Below are 7,549 nucleotides of genomic sequence, written 5' to 3'. Positions count from 1 at the left end.
TCGATCTACGAGAAATGTGTGCAAAAGCTATACATAAATGAGTAATGTTAATAACTGTCGAATAGTTATTTACGTAGATTGTTAAAACAAGAAGAAAGACCTTCATTCTAAAAACCTTCTGGTAAACAATCAATGTTTAAGAGTTGAAATTCAAAATAATAATATCAACAAATCAAATAAATATTTACGTTATGTGCTGAACCAATTCAAAATCTAATTCATCCGAAATCAGTCCTTATTAAAAGATTTGCACTATATGTTATCTGCTACTTTTGTAAGCTTGGTGTATAATTACTGATTGCTAGTCTTGCGAGTTCGGAATCAGAGTCTTAGGCTCTAAAATTCCCGGAGTCGGAGTCGACCTTTTTTCTTCCGACCTTGCAACCCTAAATTGTTGCAAGGTTGCAGAGTCGGAGTTGGAGTAGGACTGATTTTGAAGCAAAATGGTCAGAGTCGGAGTTCGAAGGTTTTGAAACTCCGAGTCAAAATCGGAGTCTGACTGCTTTTGGGGTAAAAAAAAGTCGGAGTAGTAGTCAAAGGCTCTAAAATTCCCTGTGAGTTGGAGTCGGTTGTTTTTCTTCCGACTCCGCAACCCAAATTTGTTGCAGTGCTGGGGAGTCGGAGCCGAACTGATTTTGAAGTTCAAGAGTTGGAGTCAAAGTTCAAAGTTTTTGAAATTCCAAGTCAAAATCTGACTCGGACTGCTTTAGGGATAAAGGAGTCGGAGTCGGAGTCGAAGGCTCTAAAATTCCCTGGGTCGGAGTCGGCCAGTTTCTTCCGACTCCACAACCCTAATTTGTGGCAGGGCTGCAGAGTCGGAGTCAGACTGATTTTTAAGTAAACTAGTCGGAGGTCGTAGGTTTTGAAACTCCGAGACGAAATCGGAGTCCGACTAATTTTGGGGTAAATGAGTCGGAGTCGAAGGCTGTAAAATTCCCCATTTTAGAGTTGGTCATTTTTCTTCCGACTTCACAAACCTAGTTTGTAGCAGGCTTGCGGAGTTGAAGTTGGACTGATTTTGGCGTAAAAGAGTCGGCATCGGGAGTCTAAGTCCTTATAAACTGTAAGAGTCGGAGTCGGAGTCAAAGGATCTAAAATTCCCGAAATTAGAGTCGGTCATTTATCATCTGACTCTGCAACCCTAATTTTTAGCAGGGCTGCGGAGTCAGAGTCAAACTGATTTTGAAGAAAAAAAGTCGGAGTCGAACGCTCAAAAATTCTCGGAGTCGGTCATTTTACTTTCGACTCCAAAACTCTAATTTGTAGCAGGGCTGCGGAGTCGGACTCGGATCCGGACTGATTTCGATGCTAAGAGTCCGAGTCCGACGGTTTTTAAACTCCGAGTTGAAATCGGAGTCGGACTATGTTTTAGATAAAGGAGTTGGAGCCAGAGTCTGTCATTTTCGCTACAACTCTGCAGCTCTGATTTGTAGCCCCGACTTCATAATTAGTGCCGTCGTCTGAAAAATAGTGCCAAAAGAGCGACTGCGTGCCAAAACGCGACAACTTCCCAGCCAATCTAGTCACCTGACCTGGGAGAAATGTTTTTGAAGCTTATCTGACTGACAAGGAGAGGTTACGGTCTCGGAAATTCAGATCGGGATGAGATTTGGTAGATTAGTAGTATCCTTTAAGGGTACTCTCAGGGTAAAGTAATAAAGCGCACTATCCATAAAATTCCGAGAAAACAGCCTTTAAAGATTTACGCGCAACTTATAAACTAGTAGAGATTGTTCGTAAACAAGCGCCCGGTGGTCATGTGGGCAGCGCTCTGGGGTTCCATGCGGCCGATCCGAGTTCAAATCCACTGCAAGTTTCTTTTTTGTTCATTTTATGAAGTGACTATTACCGCTTTTTGCAGTTTGAATTGAAGGTAATACTTAATTTAAAAAATATGATGTATTTTTAATGTGTGATAGTACATTAAATTTCTATTTACTATTCTCACAAACAAGTGATTACACATTTTTAGATATTATAAACTTTGACGAAGTAAATGATTTTTGCAATAAATGCATAATCAGTTTCTTTGTGGATGAGTAAGAAGAATGTTGTTTTATTGCATATAAGCAGGTAGTCAAATTTTAAAAACCCTAACCACATTTATCGAGCAATGGTTTTGCTCCTTGATTCTGTTATTTGTAAATTTGTCGTCTGCTGTATTTTACATTGAATATTCAACTTTTTATTTTCCATCTAATTATCGTCTGCAATGTTCATGTTTGTTTTCATCATTAAATTTATTTATCGTCTGTGCTGTATATTAGACTGGAAAATTTTATACCGTGAAAAAGGATTTGAGTTTTTTAAGTATTGTGAATCGAAATGGTCGGTTATTGAAGTAACCCTGAAACGAATAAAATCTGTTAACAAAATGGATAAAAATTCATTGCACAGTGAAATGTTGAAGCAGAGATTAAAAGATGCTGTCGTTTATTACGAGAGCTTGCTTACTGAAAATCATTTGATTGCATCAGAATCATATCAAGTTCAATTTCTCGCTTCCATTTTTATAGACAGGTAAAGAATTTAATAAAACGTATACAAAATTGCGCGTATCTCGTTGAAAATAATAGAGAAATGAATACCCGTGAAGACTGCATAAAATACAATCAATTGTCCATCATCAACTGTCATCACCAATTTTTGATAAAATGATTCGATGCCTGGTATACTTCTAAACTTTCTGACAAAAGAGAAATTTTCCTGAATGTAAATGAAGTATGTTCCAACGACTCTTTTACAAAGAAGTTGTTCCTGTAAGCAATCTTCCTTTATAAATTGTGCGAGATGTCAAAACAGTTTTTGTTTTCCATGTTTTTATGATAAATATCATTCTGGTGTATGTATATAAATAACTATATTGTTAAAAATCATCTATAAATTAAGCTCTACAGTGATTTTGTAGCCGTTGTAATTCAAATTTTAACTTGTATCGATTTAATTTATCTCCATTTTCTCTATTAAAGTGCTTTACGTGTTCAAAAATTTCGCATTATCTTCAATTCAAATTGCACAAAGCTGTAACAGTCACTTTATAAATGAACAAAAAAGAAACTTGCAGTGGATTTGAACTCGGATCGGACGCATGGAACCCCAGAACGCTGCCCACATGACCACCAGGCGCTTGTTTACGAACAATCTCTACTAGTTTATAAGTTGCGCGCAAATCTTTAAAGGCTGTTTTCTCGGAATTTTATGGATAGTGCGCTTTATTACTTTACCCTGAGAGTACCCTTAAAGGATACTACTAATCTACCAAATCTCATCCCGATCTGAATTTCCGAGACCGTAACCTCTCCTTGTGAGACATTTGCTTTCGCTCCCTCCATTAGTATTCCTTCTCAATGGGCTTATGGCGGACCTCCTTGACGAAGAAGTTGTTCAAAAATGTTTATTTTGGAAATAAACATTTTCATAAAGGGTCTCTAGAAGTAATAGATCGTGAGCGGGAGCTTGTCAGTATCGTTCTAAGGGAAACTATAAAAATCTAATGTGTTCGATGAGCGACCGGTTGCTCACCGGTTAAAATAATAACTTCACCGCCAATGCTTTAGCATTAGCTGACATTACTAGCTGTCACGTGATCAATCAACCGGTCGCTACCGTTTGAGCTCGTCGAACGTAAGCTAAGAAGGGATGCTCAAATTAATGAGGATGAAAAAGAATGTTTGACATTTTATGAAAATAAAACTGCCGAAATTTTAACTTGACACATTCTCTAATATCAAGCGGAACGCTGTATCTTTCTATCATTATAGTTGTTATGTGGTCACGATATTGCATCGAGCTTATCAACTAAATAAACCTTTCGTTCAAACATGTTCCCCCCCTCCACAAAAGCGGAAATTTAGTGGGACCATGGTTCAAGCATCACGTGAATGCAGGTAAATACATGAGATGTTGGTCTCTATTACTCAGCCTTGCTATTTTTTTCTGGGTCCGGTGTTTATAAGAAATTAACTGTGACTGTAACGAAAAATACTCCTGTGTCATTTCTGATCTTTTGATGGTGTTTTCGAAGTTTTAAAAGGGATTTAAGTTGAAAACAGCACCTGATTTTTTCTTAGAAAAACTAATAATTTATATATGTAAGTACACTGAAAATCAGAAAGCCTTTCAACCTTCATCGGACCTGATTTCATAACAGATGTCTCTTTAAGAAATGCACTAACATGTACTTTTTGTTGTTTTGATTATTTATTCCTTTAATGCGATATTCCTGATAATTAAGAACATCAAAATGGGCTTTGAAAGTATTTGAATAATTTTTAATTACATTCTTTATTGTTCTAATTTTAAAAATGTTCTCTTTATAGAAAATCATAGGTTGCATATTGAAAGAGAAATAGCTTATTCGTTTGATTTTAAGTTCGACCTGTTTTCCTGAAAACATTAAATGCATAGCTTGTTGCCGCACTTGTGACATTTTGTAGTGTTTCAACTTTTGCAATGATTATGCATCAGCATTCTAAAGCGAAATGCTTTTGTTTGTTGACAACTGCTGCATGCTGCAATCTGATTGTTTTTTCACTTACAGTTGAATGTCAAAATTCCGGAACGTCAAAGATCCGAACATTCCCATTAAATTTTAATAAATTGCTAAGGAACAGACACATTTCAAGAAATGACTATTTAAAAAAATATATAAAAGAGAGATTTTTTCAAGACAAAATTTATTGCATTTGAAAATATCTTAAATTTATTCTTCAGTCCAATCACAGTCTCAATCACAATGAGTCAGAAAAATAAAAAAAACTGCAATATGATCCAAAACTTTAGGCATCAAATTTGGGGCGATTCTCGAAAAAGTGTCCCGTGCGTAATGCTAAGTTTTTTTTACTTCCTTTTACAAAAAAGGAAGTATTGTATTCGCAAAAAATTTTTCACTCAAAAATCGGCCTTAAACAAATTTTCTCGTGACGTCTGTATGTACGTATGTATTAGAGACGTACCGAGTACTCGGTAACTACTCTGTACTCGGCCAATTTGCCGAGTACTCGGTACTCGGCCAAATTCTGATCAGATACTCGGCCAATACCGAGTAGTTGCAAAAAATTGAGTATTGTCCAAGACAGATACTAAAATTTATGGAAAAAAGAGCAAGCATTATATTCTGCAATCATTTACAATTAAAATTTATAAGTCAAACTTACATTTTGAGAAAAATGAAGTTTGTAATGCTTCAATGGAATAAATCTTTATTTTAATGTCCCCAAAGTTAATAAAACTTATTTATTAAAAATTATGCAAAAAAGGTAAGTATAGAAAATATGGAATTTTTATATTAAAAATGGATTTTTGCTACAAACAAAAATTAGTTATAAAAAATATAAAAATACCTTTGCTTAAAAAATAAAAGAAAATAAAACAGCGTTAAAAGCACAGTGCAGGAACAATGCAGACACATGTTTTGGCGTTACAAGGAATTTCTTTTTCAATGCACAAAATGGGAGCTCGTGGATTTAAAGGCATCCGACAAAAGTTGGATTTTTTCGTTGTATGTCTTTACATTCTTTAGCTCACATGTTATGCACTGAAAAAGACGTTCCTTGTAACGGGGGGTCAGAAACACGTGTCTGCAGTATTCCTGCACATTTGTTTTATCTGCTTTTAGAAATTATTTATGTTTGGCAGACTAGAACTATAATTGATTGGTATACAGTGAAACCCCTCCAAGTTTTGTCACCAACTTGGCAACAAATTTAGGGATTGTTTTTTTTTTAATTTTAAAATTTGGTTTCAATTTGGCCACTGTTGGTGATATTTAGAGAGTAAACAATTAAATCACATTAAAATTGCCAATAATGGGGAAATGACACTAAATTGGGGTAAAAGGAAGTCATGTGATGCACACTTCAGCTCGTTTTATTCAAGTAAATATTAATTAAATATGTGATTAACTGTTATGCTTTGATAGTATATTAAAGCATGTATTATTCCCCAACAGCATTAGTTTTTTAAGGCTTTGGTAAGCTGGAAAAAATGAAAAACTTAACGTTAACGCACAGGACATTTTTTTAAGAATCGCCCTTTGGCTCCTAGGTTTCAAAATCTATGCGAAAAATTAAAATGTTTGGTTGCAAAATGCTACTAGCGACTAGTGTTTTTAACACTTGGTAAAGTGTTGTGTTATAGGTTCTCTCGAAATTGTTAAAGATTTATTGAGATCTAAAAAATCTGCCAAGTACTTTAGGTACTTTTCCTTTGAAGGTTTGTCGACTTGTTTACTTTCTATCTTGGTGACATTGGAATAATTGCTTAAAGAGATTGGCGATATCTACAAGTATGATGACCCTTGAATTTAGAAATTGTTGGATGTCTTCAATTGCGAAATTTTAAGTTTGCAATAGAGATAAAAAAATTTAAATTGCCAAAAAAAGAAATTGTGTCAAATTACTTATGGGTCATTCTCACAAAAAGGTGACTTTTACAGTCCCTTAGTAATAAATAATAAAAACTTCAGTATATTCCTTAATATTTTTTCATGTGCTTTAGTTAAGTTTTGAACTAATTAATTTTATGCATGACAATTAAATAAATTTAATATTTCAGTTTTATTTTTTAATAAATGTTGCTTTAAAATCCCCTCCGTGGACGTCCCTAAGTCTGTGAGACAAAGCAATTTGTAATTGGTTTCAAACTGTTTAAATTGGTTTTAAATATCTTTGATTGTATTAACTAGCTAAGAGTTCTAAGATGTTTTTAAAATAAAATTTTTATAAAAATAAATTGTATTTATAAAGAAAATGACTCATAAACTTTGTCCCTAAGATTGAAGTCTCCCTCCGTGGACACTTAAAATAAATTAATAAATACATAATAGAGGGCAGCAAAAGTGAAGTCCATATAAGGTAAATGGTAGGATACTTAGCCATTTTGTTTTCTAGTGATCAACTTTAGTTCTCTTGTACACGTGTTGGATTGTTGTGTTTAAATATGGTTTGGCAAAGTTCTTAGTGTATTCTCCGTGGTCATCATACAAAAGGTAAAATAAAACTGTTTTGTATTTGAAACATCATTTTTAGATAGCAAAAGTAGTATATTTGGTAAAAAGAAGCATTCCATTTTTTTAACTTTAAAATCAAAACTCTGAAAAATTCTAAAGCTTACTTTTGTCTCCTCCGTGGACTTCCCCTCCGTGGACGTGGCATGTCCACGGAGGAGATGACGTGGTCCACGGAAGAGACAAAGCCTTAGAAAAAACCATAATAAATTTCAGTTTGCTAAACAAAATATAGGGCAATTTTGTTTTGTATTTTTTATAGAAAAGAAGTTAAATTCGACTCTTAAAGAAGTTCATTTTGTCAGTTTTTCTGTTAAATGATTTCTGTAATGTTTTATATATTCTATATATATATATATATATATATATATATATATATATATATATTCTTTTAATAGTAGAAAAAAATGACAAAACCAAAAAGTAAAAAGAAGTCAGACGTTCAAATCCAAAAGAGGAGGGAACAAAAGAAACTTAGCATGAGACGTGCTAGACAAAAATTAAAAAGAAATCCTCTTATGTTTGAAGAAAGTAAGAAAAAAG

The 7,549-nt window shown here is 34.0% G+C and overlaps 1 protein-coding gene across 1 annotated transcript in view; it reads left to right on the top strand.

Moving 5' to 3' along the window:
* The first annotated feature begins 3,973 nt into the window (after positions 1–3,973).
* Positions 3,974–7,549, top strand: part of LOC129225844 (proteasome subunit alpha type-5-like) — a 30,071-nt gene continuing 26,495 nt past the window's right edge. The window contains exon 1 of the mRNA XM_054860366.1: positions 3,974–4,091. The gene's annotated coding sequence lies outside the window, so the exon portion shown is untranslated. The remainder of the gene's footprint in view (positions 4,092–7,549) is intronic.

The sequence above is a fragment of the Uloborus diversus genome, chromosome 7 (genome assembly GCF_026930045.1).
Source record: "Uloborus diversus isolate 005 chromosome 7, Udiv.v.3.1, whole genome shotgun sequence".
Lineage (NCBI taxonomy): Eukaryota > Metazoa > Arthropoda > Arachnida > Araneae > Uloboridae > Uloborus > Uloborus diversus.
The sequence above is the reverse complement of the archived record's forward strand: the minus strand, read 5'-3'. Positions and strand labels throughout refer to the sequence as shown.